The 17,085-nt window shown below is 36.0% G+C and overlaps 1 pseudogene; it reads left to right on the plus strand.

Moving 5' to 3' along the window:
* Positions 1–15,889: 15,889 nt before the first annotated feature.
* LOC105730496 (dnaJ homolog subfamily B member 6-like) overlaps positions 15,890–17,085 on the plus strand; it is a 30,287-nt pseudogene continuing 29,091 nt past the window's right edge.

Below are 17,085 nucleotides of genomic sequence, written 5' to 3' on the forward strand. Positions count from 1 at the left end.
TAAGGAAACAATGAGACAGCACAAAAGATTAGGAATGAATAAGAAGCTATAACTAAAGAGGCCACAGAGATCAAAATGACAAGAAAATATAAGTAAATTTAATGTCAACACATTTGAAAAATTAAGTGAAATGAACAAAATACTTATAAAAGTTACCAAAACTGACTCAAAATTGGTCAAGAAATAAAATTTTTATAGTACGTAATGCTCCTTTGAAGAAAACAGCAGATCTACACAGTTTTACAGGAGAGTTCAAAGAAACATTCAAAGAAAGTTAACTCCAAACCTGAAATTCCAGTTAACAGAATAAAAGAGAAGGTTTTCCAGTTCAGTTTATATATTTAATTTCTTTTGTTATCAAAAATAAAGAGAGTAAAAGAAAGGGGAAAAACAGGCCAATCTTATTAACGCAAGGACAAAAAATTCTGGCCGGGCGCGGTGGCTCACGCCTGTAATCCTGGCACTTTGGGAGGCCAAGGCGGGTGGATCATGAGGTCAAGAGATCGAGACCATCCTGGTCAACATGGTGAAACCCCGTCTCTACTAAAAAACTACAAAAAATTAGCTAGGCACGGTGGCGTGTGCCTGTAATCCCAGCTACTCAGGAGGCTGAGGCAGGAGAATTGCCTGAACCCAGGAGGTGGAGGTTGTGGTGAGCCGAGATCTCGCCATTGCACTCCAGCCTGGGTAACAAGAGCGAAACTCCGTCTCAAAAAAAAAAAAAAAAAATTATAAAAAAGGGAAAGTATAAATTGAACTCGGCAATGTATAAAAAGATGATATATAATTACCAAGTTTGATATACTCTAGAAATGCAATTTTAACATAATAAACATTACATTTAACATTATAAAATCTATTAAGTAATGATCACATTAATATATTAAAAAAGAAAATATTATTTTCATAGGTGTAGAATATACAGTTGATAACATTTAATAATCATTTTGATACAAAATCCCAGTGGATAAGTCGTAAAAAGGAATTTCTTTAACCTAAAACAGTTATGTATGGAAATTTTATAGCACACATTGTAATCAATGGTGAATCATTATAATCATTCACTATACAACTATTGCTATTCAACATTGGATTAAATATCATAGCCAGTGCAATAAGAAAAAAAAGAAAAAGAAATGCTGTAAGGATTGGAAAGTAAATTATTATTAATCAGAGATAACATGGTTTTCCACAAAATAGGAAACCTGAAGGAATTCTGCCCGAATTGTTACTATTAATCATTTGGGGGAATAATGCAATAAATTTATTAAGATTCTGTCAAAGTTACCAGTTACAAGATTAATAACTAAAAGTCAGTGGCATTTTTATATACCAGCAACAAACAGCTAGAAAAGAAAAATTTTAAAGCATAATATTTACAATAGTAAAAAACAAAAGTACCCAACAAGATTCTAACAGAAAGTATATAAAGACATGTCTTGTTTGTTTGGTTGGTTTTTGTTTGGGTCATCTTGAGTGTGTTCCTTAAGACAAATCAAACAGAAATCGAGGCTGTCATTTTAGTGGGGTTTCTAAAGGGAGTAGAGATAAAATGGATATTTTAAAAACAGACTTGCATCCAATCCTTTTTTTTTTTTAGTCCCACCTGTATCCTACTTCTAGAGTAATTGGGGTCAAGAACTCTGAAGCTTTGCAGATTCTGCAATGGCAATTAGTGTGCTTCTAAATTTTTCCCACTGATGGATTTATTCCGATTTCATGGATCTGCTAAATCATTTACCACACAACCATCCACCATTCAGATTCTACTACCTTCTCCCCTCTTGTCCCTTTGCCCTGGAGCATTTTGACTTCCCCCACCATTCTCTCTTCTCCTCAATCCCTTGACAGTTGTTTGAGAGTTTCTGGGAGAGTGCAGAGTTGAGTGTTTAATTCTCCATTTTTACCACAGGCCCACTCTAACTTTCTATAAGCATATCTCTGACAGAAATCATGTATTCACTTGGAAACCAGGTTAATCAAGTATTTATTTGGTCATGGAAGAAAGACCATGCTCTTTTATCCCAGCAGGGCTGATTGTTCCTGAAACCTCTAACCAGTGGACAGCAAGCAATCACATTAATTGGCTTAGCCTATATGCCAAGTTTATTTAACCTGGGTTAAGGGTATTACCAGTGCCTGAGTCAGGGTCAAGTATAACAAATGGTTCCAGGGGGATACCAAAATGTTGCTCTTTGGGGCCTGTTTAAATGTAGCTTTCCTCTCAAGTGTAGGGTGAGAAGAATCTAAGGCACCCTACCAGCTGCCCCAAAAAGCAGAACTTTGATGGGTTTGTGAGGCCAAAATAAACAAGGCATGACAGCCTTGATTTATGTCTTTCCCTCTTCTCGTGACTGAGAAGAAAAGACATACAGTGATATAATGACATGCCTTTTAGACTTCCCCTTTTGCAGCTGACGTTTCACATGCACTGGTTGCTGCTGCTGTGCCGTCTCAGGTTTTTCTTATTACACATGTACCTCAAGGTGATCATTCACAACGGACACAGTTTTAGAAATGCTTTTTAATTATGATTTTAAAAGATAATAGTTATAAGAACTTTACTAATTTAGGCTGTGGATTCTTATCTATAGCTGAACAAAATTACACTCTAATTTCCTTCAAAATTTGTAATTTAGCACAGAATCAAATCTTTCCTTTCATCTTCAGATCTTCTGCCTAGTTTCCAAATCCCTAGAGATCAATCTAATCCTCTAAGAGTCTCTTCCTTTTAACTCTTTCCTTCTAGGGATCTCAGATTATGAACCCTTTTTTCAAAACCTATCATCGAGGGACCAGCATCAAATCTAGGACAACATTTGCAATGTTGAACAATTGATCTAATGACCACTGACTTAGGAGATTTTGTTTCTATATTCATCACAGGTGCCCTGTATCCTTGGAAAATACCTTAACCCCAGCTTTTCTCCCCTTTGTAAGTGAAAATGACAGTATTTGTAATCAGTGTCTTTCTGCAAGGGAAGTGTGTATAGAAAGAAAAATATAAAGATACCAGTTTGAACTATTGTTCCCAGTTTTCTATGGTTAGTACTGAAATATTATGAAAAAGGGAATAAAATAAAAGTGAAAGGGGAAACAAGAAAAAAGAGAGAATAATGAGAATTATATACAAGAATATAAAATGATACTTTCAGAGGGAAATGTAGTCATAGACTTCTTCAAGAAGCTTCTACCCAAATAACGACGTAGGAAAAATCATCATGAACTATATATAAGAAGCTTAACAGAAAAACTAACAAAGCAGTAAATAAAAATAAAAGGAAGACATTGTTATCTCAGTTGGAGAAAATGGGAAGTGAGAAGTTTATTTTGTAGGAATATTATTTTAAATAAGGCTTTAAAAGATATTTTTTAACGTTCAGAAAGGAAATGTCATACTGCTGCATTTAAAACTTAAAAAATCATCTGCTTGGCATTTTGGAAAATTGAACCTGCACTTGTTTCAAACATTATATCCCCCTTGAAGCCTTTCCCAATTTCCAAAACAAAATTAATTACTCTCCCCTTAAGGTCTCAGAGGACTTTGAAGTTACTTGTCTTGTAGCATTGTAGTTAACATTTTCTGTGTTATTCCTCCCCCTTATGATGTGAGCTACTCTAGGGAAAAAATTATGACTTATTCTTTTAACCCCAGTACTGAGGTCCATAATACGAATAAAAGAGATTTTTCTTTTTTATTCTTTTTCACCATGTGTTGCCTTTTTAGGGTAGACATTTAACTGAACATTCAAACTTGTTTGTTGATAATGTCTCTTCACACTCATTTACAAAGTATTGAACACTTCTTTTACTTAATTAAGATATAATCTTTCTAAAATTCTAATTCAATTATGCCAAATATATATATTATATAAAATAAGATGGCAATAGTATCTATCTGCATTTGATGATGATGTTTATCTTCCATATAAACAGCCAGAATTTCTTTATCAGTGTATTGCTGTAACAAAGCTAAATGTCTTAGTAGAATTTTTAAAAAGTCACCTGTACCTGACTGCAAGTTGTTTCCATGTAGCCAATGACAATACCCTGTTGAGCAGCTTTCTAAATTTGAGGTATATCTCGTCAGAAACCAGCAGAGAAAAAAAATGTAATTATGCCAAACTTTCAAGACACAGTGGACTCTTTTACAGCCTCCCCTTACCCCCCAAATGATTGTCTACATGAAAGGAACAAAAACAGTAGGTTGTTTTTTTTGCTTTGCTTTGAAACCCTATTTCACTCAAGGGAGAAAAGAAAGTAAATGATATAGTATAACTCCATTGACAAAAAGACAAAGCACACGTTAGACTATAGATCTTAAGATCTCCTGTTTGGTTCCCATTTCAACATTTCTGTCATTAACTGTATACCTTTGTCCATAACATTTTAATCTCTCTTAGACTGAAAAATATACAGGACAATATGAGAGCCAATCCTCTTTCTGATACTTCTGCAGTGCTCCCACCTTATAAAAAAGCCTTTTTCTATTTCTGTAAACAAAGCACTTCGATTGGGGTTAAATTGTGACCCAACCCATATAGAATTCCAGTCTACGCCAAGTAGTATTGCAGGGAATCTCTAGCATGCATGCATGCATAATCATACTCCATGCCCTCAGGGTTGGAAATGTGGTTATATCTGATAATATAAAGCAGCTTTGAGCTGGTGATAGGTTAACGTTAAAAGGATTAAGGCTTGCTTTGACATGGACTGACATACAAAAATTAGATTTAATGCTAACAGCTGGAATGCTCAGGAAAATAAAGAGTAAGTAAGGGAAAGACAAATGGAGTTAAATTAGAGCAAGTGGGTGTGAAAGGTGTGCCCAGGATGATTTTCAACTCAGTTTTAAAATGTTTCAGTCAAGGTCTAAAAAAGGTAGAGTTGGCATCAGTTCTTATCAATGATTATAAAATAGAGGAAAAAGTCTCCAGTGGAAATTTTCTTTTTGCAAGGTAAGTATTGTACCACTGGAAACTTTTTTTAAAAGAGAAGTGACTAATCCTGGAGCTTTCTAAGTACTTTTCAGCTTCACCACCCTTGAAAAACAAGCTGACATTTTAAAATATAGAAGACCTGTTAAGTCTCAGGAGGCAGATTTTTCTTTCAGCATATTAGCCGAAAATTAACTTACAGGTCTGAGCCGCACAGGTTAACCTTGATTGCAAAACTTTTTGATGGCTGGCAGAATGCACCTCAAGGTATATTTGCTGAGCTGCAGGTGGTTGATAAGAACCAGGACATAAGTATCCACAAATTCCTTTTCCCCTATACCTCTGTGCTCTGTGGACTACCTGTGTCAGAGTCCTGGGGCTAAGGGATTAAAAATGCAATTTTTCTGCCCCCACTCCAGACCTACTGAAGCAGAATCTCTGAGAGTGGTGCTTAGGAACAAGCACCCCGAGTGATTCTCATGCTTACCAAAGTTTGAGAACCACTGACCTATTTTCTGACCATTCTCAATATTCTCTACACCAGATCCCTAATCTTATTTTTGCCGGAAAAAAAAAAAAAATACTTGCTAAATATTGTCTTTCACTGGCTTGGGTGGTAGGCATTACTAAAGTTTGAGGTCTTCACTCTAGAAGGTCTGTAAGATGAAACATACATGAAAACAAAATGTGCCATGCTGTTCACTCTGCCTGAAGTGCCACCATCATCCCTTCTCCTTATAGCCCTGCTAAATTCCTTCCTTTTCATTCTCAAGACTCAGTTGTTGTAGCTTCTCCTATTAACTCTGAAAGCAGAGATCATTATCTCTTCCTTTTGGCCATTATTTGGACTCACTATGAAGTATACAAACCATAGAAGTGCTGTTACAGTGTGACTGAAACTGTCTCCCCTGTAAAACTGTTCATTTGAGGACAAGGAGAAAATGTATTATTTTATCCCTACTTCCTAAGTGAGTGTCTGGCACAGAATTAATGCTCCATCATTCTTGGTCAATGAATAAAAGAGTCCACAGGATTTGGGGAGGTGACTAAATTTTGAAAGCAGCATGAATTTTGGTGAGATACTAAAATTAAAACAACACAGTAATCTTCAAAAGTTATACAGACCCACATTGCCTATAGCAAACACTTTATTGGACATTGGTAAATTTGTCCCTTCTATGATAAATTAAAAGGTGAACCTGGGAATTTCAAAAACAGAAGAAGATAGAAGCTTAATTTCCTTCCCTTTGGCGGTTCTGGGGGCTTGATAAGGGCAATTAATTAGTTAGTTAACTCAATTTCTTTAAGAATGCCTTTTTTTACTTTCAGCTATTACCATCTTAAAGTCTCTGACAAGTATAAGGATAAATATTTGTGAGTCTCTTTAATAATTTGATGCACATAGCTGTGTGCATAAAACATAAAATGTATTTTATGCTTTTAGAATTCAAAGTCTCTAATATCTTTAATTCCAGATGCAAATTTGTCTAGTTTTACAAATTCCTCTACTTCTAGCCTTTACAGACTATAGATTATATTTTATCCTAGTAAGTATCATTAAAATTCCGATAAATTGTAATGTCACTAAATTCTAAGATTTACTTTTTAAAATATTTCACATGGCAGAAATCAGGATTGTCTTAAAACTGATGATGTCTTATTTTAAATGAAATATTGTAGCTTTATTCTTATCAATAGTAACACTAAACAACTACAAGGGATCTCAAATGCTATATTTAAAGCTTGTAAAATATATAGTACTTAGCCCATAAAGAATTTAATTATAAGATAATTAAAAAACAAAATTTAACTAATTTCTGTATTTAAATCCTTGAGGAGTAATAAAGAAGACACAACACTTTATTTCTTAAGCTAGTTTATGAAACAGACCTCAAAGTTTAATGTATATCTTTATCCTTTTCTTTCACACCTGGAGCTAAGACTGTGTGAATTGTGTATCTTCAGAAATTGAAGAGTGACTGAAAGTTTATTCCAAATCATGCACATAGGGAAGTACTCTTTGGGCTGAGGAATGTAACTTATGCCAGAAATACAAGTGTACCTTGGAGATACTGCAGGTTTGCTTCCAGACTGCCACAATAAATTGCAATAAAGGGAGTTACACAATTTTTTGATTCCCTAGTGCATATAAAAGTTATGTTTATACTATACTGTAGTCTATTAAGTGTGCAATAGCATTATATCTAAAAATAATTTGCATACAGTAATTTTTAAATACTTTATTACTAAAAATATTCTACTGAGCCTTCAACAAGTTGTAATTTCTTTGCTGGTGGAGATTCTTGCCTTGATGCTCATAACTGCTGACTGTTCAGGGAGGATTTTGCTGAATGCTGGGGTGGCTGTAGCAATTTCTTAAAATAAGCTATCAGTGAAGTTGGCTGCATTGATTGTTTTTTGTTTCACCAAAAATGTCTCTGTAGCATGTGACGATTGTAGCAAAATGCTATTTGATAGCATTTTACCCACAATATAACTTGAAAAACTGAAGTCAATCCTCTCAAACCCTACCACTGTTTGATTGTAAGTTCATGTAATATTCTAAATTCTGTTGCCATTTCAACAATGGTCACAGCATCTTCATTAGGAGTAGATTCCATCTCAAGAAACCACTTGCTCATTCATAGGAAGCAACTGCTTATTCGTTCATGATTTCTTATGAGATTGCAGCAATTAAGTCACATATTTAGGCTCCACTTTCAATACTAATTATCTTGCTATTTCCATCAAATCTTCAATCACTTCTTCTACTGAAGTCTTCAACCCCTGAAAGTCATCAATGAGGACTGGAATCAACTTCTTCCAAACTCCTGTTAATGTTGGTATTTTGACCTCCTCCCATGAGTCACAAATGTTCTTAATGGCATCTAGAATGGTGAACCTCTTCCAAGAGGTTTTCAATATACTTTGTCCAAATCCAACAGCTACGGCAGCTACAGTCTTATGAAATGTGTTTCTTAAATAATAAAACTTGAAAGTCAAAACTACTACTTGATCCATGGGCTGCAGAATGGATGTTGTGTTAGCAGGCATGAAAACAACATTCATCCCTTTGTTTATCTTCATCAGAGCTCTTTGGTGACCAGGTAAGCAATAATATTTTGAAAGGAGTCTTGTTTTCTGAGCAGTATGTCTCAACAGTGGACTTATTCGGTAAACCATGCTGTAAACAGGTGTACTGTCATCCAGGCTTTGTTGTTCCATTGATAGAACCCAGGCAGAATTGATTTAACATAATCCTTAAGGACTTTAGCATTTTTGGAATGGCAAATAAGCACTGGCTTTCACTTAAAGTCACCAGTTGTATTAACTCCCACCAAGAGAGTTAGCCTATCCTTTGAAGCTTTTAAGTCAGGCACTGACTTCTTTCTAGCAATGACAGTACTAGATGGTATCTTCTTCCAATATAAGGCTGTTTCAACTCCATTGAAAGTTAGGTTGGCTTTTTGTTAGTTGACTTTAAAGAAGAAGTAGCTCATTTGTCCAGAACTTCACTCTTAACCTCTGTGCTTTACAGTCCTCTACAGCCATTTCCTGTGAACCAAGATAGTAAATTTGATCTGCCTCCAAAGATGAGGAGGAGGAAGTTGTGACTGGTGAGTTCTTCTCTTTAATGAAGGCAACAGAGCACAAGTGCAGAACGGGAAAATGAGTGTAGGGACAGAAAGTGTTTCTTGTCAATCTTTCTTTTTATTTTTAAGCCCATGAAAAGAAGCTCGATTGTGGCCTTTCTGTAAGTAGAGGTGTAACCACTGGTTGAAAATATCTTCAGAATGAACACAAATAAATATCCCTAAAACTCTTCTGGATTCAGTTTGTGGGAAAGAGCATTATGAAGGTAAGCAACTTGGTAGTTTTATAAAAAGTACTCAGAAAAATAAGTCTTCGTGTCTCGGTTGGATACATTTTAAAATTGATGTTGATAAAATCGTATGAAAACAAGTAAATGAATAAAACTGAGATAATCAGCATAGCTTTTATTTTCTATAAAATAAATACAGTTGACTTGAACAACACAGGATTGAAGTGCATGGGTCCACTTATGCAGATAATTTTTCAATAAATATATTGGAAAAATTTTTGGAGATTTGCCACAATTTGAAAAAAATAGATAAATCTTGCAGCTAAAAATATTTTAAAAATTAAGAAAAAGTTAGATATGTCATGAATGCATAAAATATTAGTAAATATTATTCTACTCATCATTTACTACCCTAAAACATAAACAGATATTGTATAAAAAGTCAAGATTTATTAAAACATATGCACTTACAGCCTCACAGGTTGCCATTTGCAGTTGAGAGAAATGTAAACAAACATAAAGATGCAGTATTAAATCATAATTGCATAAATTAATCATAGTATATACTCTACTACTGTAATAACTTTATAGCCATCTCCTCTTGCCAATATGGTGAGCTCAAGGGTTGTATCTGCTTAAAACACCATGTGATGCTAATCATCTCCACATGAGCGGTTCATCCTTCCAGTAAATTGCATATCCCAATAAAAAGTGATCCCTCACCATTTTTGCACATTTTTTAAATCGTGTTTAGTGCAATCATAAACCTTGAATAATACCATTGGACTAATATGAAGTGCCACTAGTGACTCAAGAAGTGCTCCCAAGAAGCAGAGAAAAGTGGCATTACAAGAAAAAATTGAACTGCTTGCTATAGATACCATAGATTGAGTTCTGCCCCTGTGGTTGAAAGTCACTTGAAGAAAAATCCAGCAAAAAAATCATTGTAAGGAAAAAAAAAAAACAAAAACTTATGAAACTGCTGCTGCAGCTATTCCAGCAGCATAAAAACTTTGTACTTTTTGTGAAGTGTTTTTTATCTTGTATTGAAAATGCAGCTTTTATGTGGGTGCAGCATTGCTATAAGAAAGGCGTATCTATAGCCTCAAATACAATTCAGGACAAAGTGAAGTCATTATATGAGAAAAAGGGAAAAGAAAGTGAAGGATCTAAATCTGGAGGGTTTAATGTCAGTAAGGGATAGTTTGACAATTTTGAAAAGAGGTTTGGCTTTAAAAATGTGAAGATAAAAAGAGAAGCAACTTCTGCTGACCAAGAGGCTACAGATGAGTACCCTGACACAATTAAGAAAATCATTAAGGAGGAAAGATATTTGCTTGAACCAGTTTTTAATGCAGACCAAAGTTCCCTATTTTGAAAAAATGCCATAAAGGACATTAATTAGGAAGGAAGAGAAGTGAGCACCAGGATTGAAGGTAGGAATGGATAGGTTAACTCTACTGTTTTATGCAAATGCAGTGAGGTTTGTGATCAGGACTGCCTTTGCCTATAAAGCACCTAAACCCCAAGATTTAAAAAAAATTTTTTTATTATACTTTAAGTTCTGAGGTACATGTGCAGAATGTGCAAGTGTGTTACATAGGTGTATACACATGCCATGGTGGTTTGCTGCATCCATCACCCCATCATCTACATTAGGTATTTCTCCTAATGCTATCCCTCCCCTCTCCCCCTACACCCTGCTATCCCTCCCCTAAATCTCTACCTCCAAACAGGCCCTGGTGTGTGATGCTCCCCTCCCTGTATCCATGTGGCTTCATTGTTCAACACCCACTTATGAGAGAGAATGTGCAGTGTTTGGTTTTTTGTTTTTGTGTCAGTTTGCTGAGAATGATGGTTTCCAGTTTTGTCCATGTCCCTGAAAAGGACATGAACTCATCCTTTTTTATGGCTACATAGTATTCTACGGTATATATGTGCCACATTTTCTTTACCCAGTCTATCATTGATGGGCATTTGGGTTGGTTCCAAGTCTTTGCTATTGTGAACAGTGCCGCAATAAACATATATGTGCATGTGTCTTTATAATAAAATGATTTATGATCCTTTGGGTATATACCTAGTAATGGGATTGCTGGGTCAAATGATATTTCTATTTCTAGATCCTTGAGGAATTGCCACACTGTCTTCCACAATGGTTGAACTAATTTACAGTCCCACCAACAGTGTAAAAGCATTCCTATTTTTCCACATACTCTCCAGCATCTATTGTCTCCTGATTTTTTAATGATTGCCATACTAACTGGCCTGAGATGGTATCTCAATGTGCAAACCCTGAGATTTGAAGGGAGAAGATAAACACCAGCTGCTCGCCTTTTGTTTGCAGAACAATAAGGCCTGTACACTGAGAACCCTTTCTAGATTGGTTCCACTGATGTTTTTTCCTGAAGTAAAGAAGCACCTTGCCAGTAGGAGACTGCCTTTTAAAGTTCTTTTGATATTGGACAAATTGGACAATGCCCCTGGTCACCCAGAACCCCATGAGTTCAATGCCAAAGGAATCAAAGTGGTCTACTCACCAGCACCCCCTGCCCCCCGCCCCCCGGCACAACATCTCTAAATCCAGGGGGTCATAAAGACCTTTAACATTCATTACACACAGTAATCTATGGGGAAAGGATTATCAACACTGTGGAAGAGAACCCTGACATGGAGAACATCATGAAAGTTTGGAAAGATTACACCACTAAAGATTCCATTGTTGTTATAGAAGAAGCATGAAAACCATCAAGCCTGAAACAATAAATTCCTGGTGAAAAAAACTGTGTCCAGATGTACATGACTTCACAGGATTTATCACAGAGCCAATCAAGGAAATCATGAAAGTGATTGTGGATATGGCAAAAAAGATTATGGGGAAGGGTTTCAAGATACATATCTTGGAGAAAATCAAGAGCTAATAGGTATCACACCAGAGGAATTAAAAGATGATTTGATGGAGAGTGCTTCCAACCCTGTGACAGATTATGAGGAAGAGGCTATAGAAGGAGCAATGCCAGGAAATAAATTGACATTGGACAATCTGGCAGAAGGTTCCTATTATTCAAGACTGCTTTTGACTTCTTTTACAGCCTAGACCCTTCTACGATAGAGGCACTGAGACTAAAATAAATGGTTGAATAAGGATTTGGTACCAGATAGGAACATTTTTAGAGAAATGAAAAAGCAAAAAAGTTAGACAGAAATTACAAAGGATTTCTGTAAAGTTACACTGAGTGTGACCTGCCTCTCTCGCCTCCTCTTTCACCTTCTTCATGTCTTCCACCTTTGCCACTACTGAGACAGTAAGATCAACCTCTCCTTCTCTTCCTCCTGGTCAACATGACTAGAAGGAATGATTGCTAACAGGCTGGAATTTACTTGGGAGGATGAAAATGTTCTGAAATCAGATTGTAGTTATGACTGCACAGCCTTGTAACTATACTAAAATCATTTGAGTTTACACTTTAAATGTGTGAATTGTGTGGCTTGTGAATCATAGCTCAGTAAAACTGTAAATATACAATGGTATATTTACTCAGCCTAGTCAACATGATGGCAAGGGTGAAGACATTTATGATGATCCATATCAATTCAATAAATAGTAAATATGTTTTTCTTTTCCTTATAATTTCTTTAATAACATTCTCTTTTGTCTAGCTTACGTTATTGTAAGAATACAGTATATAATATATATAGCACACAAAAAATGTCTTAATCAACTATTTATGTTATTGGTAAGGCTTGTAGTCAACAGTAGGCTATTAAAGTTTTGGGGAAGTCAAAAGTTATATGTGAATTTTTCACTGCACAGGGTGTTGGTTCTCCTAACCCCATGTTGTTCCAGGCTCAACTGTAATCTACATACAACCTCATCTAAGAAGACCTTCCAGATTTTTCCAAATAGAATTAACTTTGTTCTCTTTTCTGATTCTCATAAAATTTGATTGTATGCTCATTTCAGCCTTCCTAGTATTATTTAGTTATCTATATCCCCAAAAAGGTGGTGAGCTCCAGGAGACAGGATGTTTGTTTAATAATAATAATAGTTATTACAACTGACATATAAATATTATATAGTTTACAAACAATGCCTACATACATTTTCTCATTTTTTCTTTTTTTTCTCTCACAAGAGGCTTGTAATAGCTTTGCATTCTTTTCAGCACTGTATATAATACTTTGCATATAGTAGGCTTTCAAAAATATTTTGGGGCTTAATTAAAATTAAAACTGGATTGTGTGGGTTGAATTAAAATGCTGCCAAGTCTCTGAATTTTTATGTCCTGTAAAGCAATTAAGAGAGGGAAAGATTTTGAATAATTTCACTTTTTCATTTGTATACACCCAATATATCCCTAAAATAAAAATTAAGAAAGTATTCATTTAACCATTAAAATTAATTATGAAAACATCTAAACAAGGCAGGCTTTTAAACATTTATTTATTTATCTATTAGGTCAGAATATCTCTTCTTTTTCCTGCTCCCTTTGTTTGTTCACTTGACTCTTGGTCAGTATTCTGTAAGCTCCACATACGGTGTGTACATCGGGGAAATGAAAGGTCATACCAGGCTTCAAGAAAGTGATTTCTGTTGGTAACCAGGACCAGGCAGTTATGCCCATTCAACATATTTTCTTTTAGAAGACACAGTTTCTCATAGCCCTTTGAGGCCTGCTTAAATTCTGACATTTCTCTATTGGAAAATGAACTGAAGTTATCAACCCACATTTCACTACACAGATCACTAGTAACTAGAGCTGAATTATAAGCTTATATGATAACTATCCCATGAGACAAAAGCTTTCTCACCATTACGCACTTGAAGTAATCTGGTTTCTCTACCAAGACTCTTCTATTTTCATGAGCAATTTAAAAATCACTTACAATTCAGAAAATAGGTCACCGCTTATTTAGTTTTTTTAAGATAGTTGCAAGCAGTATCTACCCCATGTCAAAAACCGTTTCTTATTTTCATGGGACTCAAATTGCCAATGGCTCTCTGGAAAAGAAAGGTCATTCAAAAAGAAATGGAACGAGAGAGTGGCTAATATAAAGAACTACACTTGCTTTAAAAAATGAAAAGCAAAACCGGAGAAAAGCACTTAGAAGCTAAATACTATTAGAATGAGAGGTAAGACTCCTGGAAAAAGAATAAAAACAGAATAGAGTTGAGTACCAGAAAGGAAACCAATGAAGTAAGAAATTATTAATGGTATTTGCATGTAGAGTACATGTAAGAAGAGAAATAAAAGTAATGGTCTTGGAATTCCACCTACAACTCAGACTTTTTTCCTGTAGGCATTCAGAACATATTACACAAAAGTAAAACTCTGCCAACAATAGTGGCTATGTTTCCATAGTCCCTTGACGAACCAGAGCTTGTTTTAAGGAATAAGGAACCAATGAAGGTTTTTGTGCAGATGGTGACATGGTCTATTTGTGCTTTAAAAGGGCCCCATCTGGCAGCATTATAGAAAAATTATTAGAAGAAAAGAATAATAATAAAGAGTTGGAAGATAATGCGATATTCTAAAAATGAGAGAAGAGTCCAGAATCCAAAACTGACATTGAATTACAAAGAGATAATGAATAGGAAGGACATTAGGAGGTAAATTCAGCTGGACTCGGTAACTCCTGGGCTAAGGAGAGTAAAGAGGACTAAGGTGAAACTATAAAGAGAGTTCATTATTTTACTGCGCCTTGAATAGATGGTGGAATGGGTGTTGACTATATTAATTAGGAAATGAAAGAGGAGATAATGCCTTGAGAAGATGAGCACAGTCAATGGATTTGATCCGCACTTAGCTGCAAATCACATCATCTGCATGAGGCACAGTTGAAATAAAAGAAGTGGCCACAATATATTAGAAAGAGTAACACTTCTAAAAATCTGTGGGAACACATTTATACTAACTGATAGATTGCTCTTACAATAATACAATTGATTTCCATTCTTCATTAAGTACACAATTAACTTCAGAGGCATTAAGATATAATGGATAGGTGTGTCCTGCTTTACCAGTTTAGAGCACAGGAAACTTCTAACATTTAAAATAATATGACGAGCACCTTCCCATCCTTCTTACGACAAGAATGTCTATTTTCTTCCTCACTACTGAGTTCTAGGTATCTGTCCTTCTTGCTAACCTTCACTGGGAGAAAAATAAAAGCACCTCATTAATTTACCCGAGGCCCCCTTCTCTGCCACACCGCACTACTCTAGAAGGCTGCGGTAGTTATGCATCCTGGGCAGGCCTCTACCATGGAGAGGCCCCTCAGAGGCTAGCCTGCTTATCTGAAATGAACTAAGTTGAAGCTTCAGGCCCCTCACCTACAAGGGCCCCTCCATGTACTAGCAACTGTATATTCTGAATTTTGTATTCTTTTATTTTTAAAGAAGGAACCCAACATGTTCTAAATTCAGGTTCAATAACACCTGAAGTGGCCCTTTCCCACACTGTCCAGTTTATGGTTGTGCCATACCATGGTAGGCTAGGGTTATCCACTAACCAGGCCAAGCCTCTGTGGTTCTGGGACTTATAAGATCCCCTTGAGCTCCTAAAACATAGCTTGATTTTATCAAATACACAGTGGAAATCTCTAATTGTGACTATACTAAACATAGCCCTTTTGATGCTTCTGTGAACCGAATGGAACCTAAACTGAAAGCTACCACCTGGATTTAAACCTTTGGAGGAATGTGAATAATTAAGGCGGCATATTCAGGATTTAACTTTATTTCAGAAGGATAAATGTCTCACATACTAACTTGTCTTCTTATTCAATTAACTTAATGTAAGAGTTCACGTTTCACTGAAATTGATTTTTTTGCACTATTTTGATTTCTCAGGATAAAAAATCCAAACATTACAATATTCCTCTTTTTAGAAAATTAATCTAGCAGAAATTTTATCTTTTATTTTTCTACCTTTAAAAGGCCAAGTTGGAGTTTATTTTATGCATTATTTTAAAAACTTGGGGATAAGTAAACTTTTAAATAAGATACCAAAAAGACAGCAAAAATCTCTAAGAATGTTTTAAAAATGAGAAGTGAGGGAGAGACTAGCTCTACAAACTATTAAAACATGTTGCAACATTAAATCAGGAGCAGTGTGAAGAGGCGAGAATGACCCCAGGGCCAACCAAAGCCCACGCCCAGCAACTATGTCCTGCCACCACGCCCAAGAGAAAGGTGAAGGGCGATCCACAGAGAAGATCCGCGAGGCTGTCTGCTAAACCTGCTTCCTCCAAAGCCAGAGCCCAAGCCTAAAAAGGCCCCTGCAAAGAAGGGAGAGAAGGTACCCAAAGGGAAAAAGGGAAAAGCTGATGCTGGCAAGGAAGGGAGTAACCCTGCAGAAAATGGAGATGCCAAACACACGGAGCACAGAAAGCTGATGGTGCTGGAGATGCCAGGGAAAGTGTCTGCATTTTTGGTAACTCTGCACTTCTGGTGACTCTCCAGTTTGAAATACCATTTTTATCAACTTTCATTAAAATGCAGAACTGTGTTTTACTTTTTGTTTAAGCTATCTTGTTAGCACACAGAACACTTCATTGTTGTTTTGGAGGAAGGGGTATATGTCATTCATAGAATGTCTCTGAAGCTGGATTGATGTGGGGATAACACCTTTACATTCTAGTTTTGAGAGACTTCCTCTTGGCTTCCAGGAAGAGGGATTTTCTGACTTTGACACACATGGCCACCTTGGCATACAAAAGCCCTGTGATATGGAAAAACAAATTCGTTTTTATTCCGTCTTTCAGCATAGACTTAACTCCCTTAAGCCCAGACATCTGTTGGGACCTGACCCCCACTAGTTGGTTATCAGTGTGTCAGGCAATCTGGACTTTCCAGTGTTGTCACTGAAATGGCACCCCTCAAAAGAGCAGTGGTTCCCTTTCTAGATTGTGGATCTTCAGATAAATTCTGCCATTTTCATGCCACTTCCTGAAAGTCAGCGTCGGCTCATGAAAAGCTGTTAAACAACATGTGAAATGTGAAATGTCAACCCTCACTCTAAACTTTCCCTGTTCGGAGCATCAGATGAAGACTTCTTTGGTTTTTATAGTGGCTTTCTGATTTTTGGTAGTCCATTGAAGAAGGGAGTTTGAAAGTTGTATACTATTAGAGATTGCCTACCCATGTCCTGCCTGAAATACCATGATTGTTTATGGAAAATATCTTTAATAAACCTGGATACAGTTTGGCTTGGGGGAAAAAAGTTAAATCAGTGTGACAGTAGCAAAAGCATATCATTAACTAAATACATACTGGCTATTACTTTCGATGATAATGTTATTATAAAGACTTCTTATACCCAC

The sequence above is a fragment of the Aotus nancymaae genome, unplaced genomic scaffold (assembly GCF_030222135.1).
Source record: "Aotus nancymaae isolate 86718 unplaced genomic scaffold, 86718_ANA_hifiasm-v0.15.2.pri h1tg000040l, whole genome shotgun sequence".
In the NCBI taxonomy this organism is placed as follows: Eukaryota; Metazoa; Chordata; class Mammalia; order Primates; family Aotidae; genus Aotus; species Aotus nancymaae.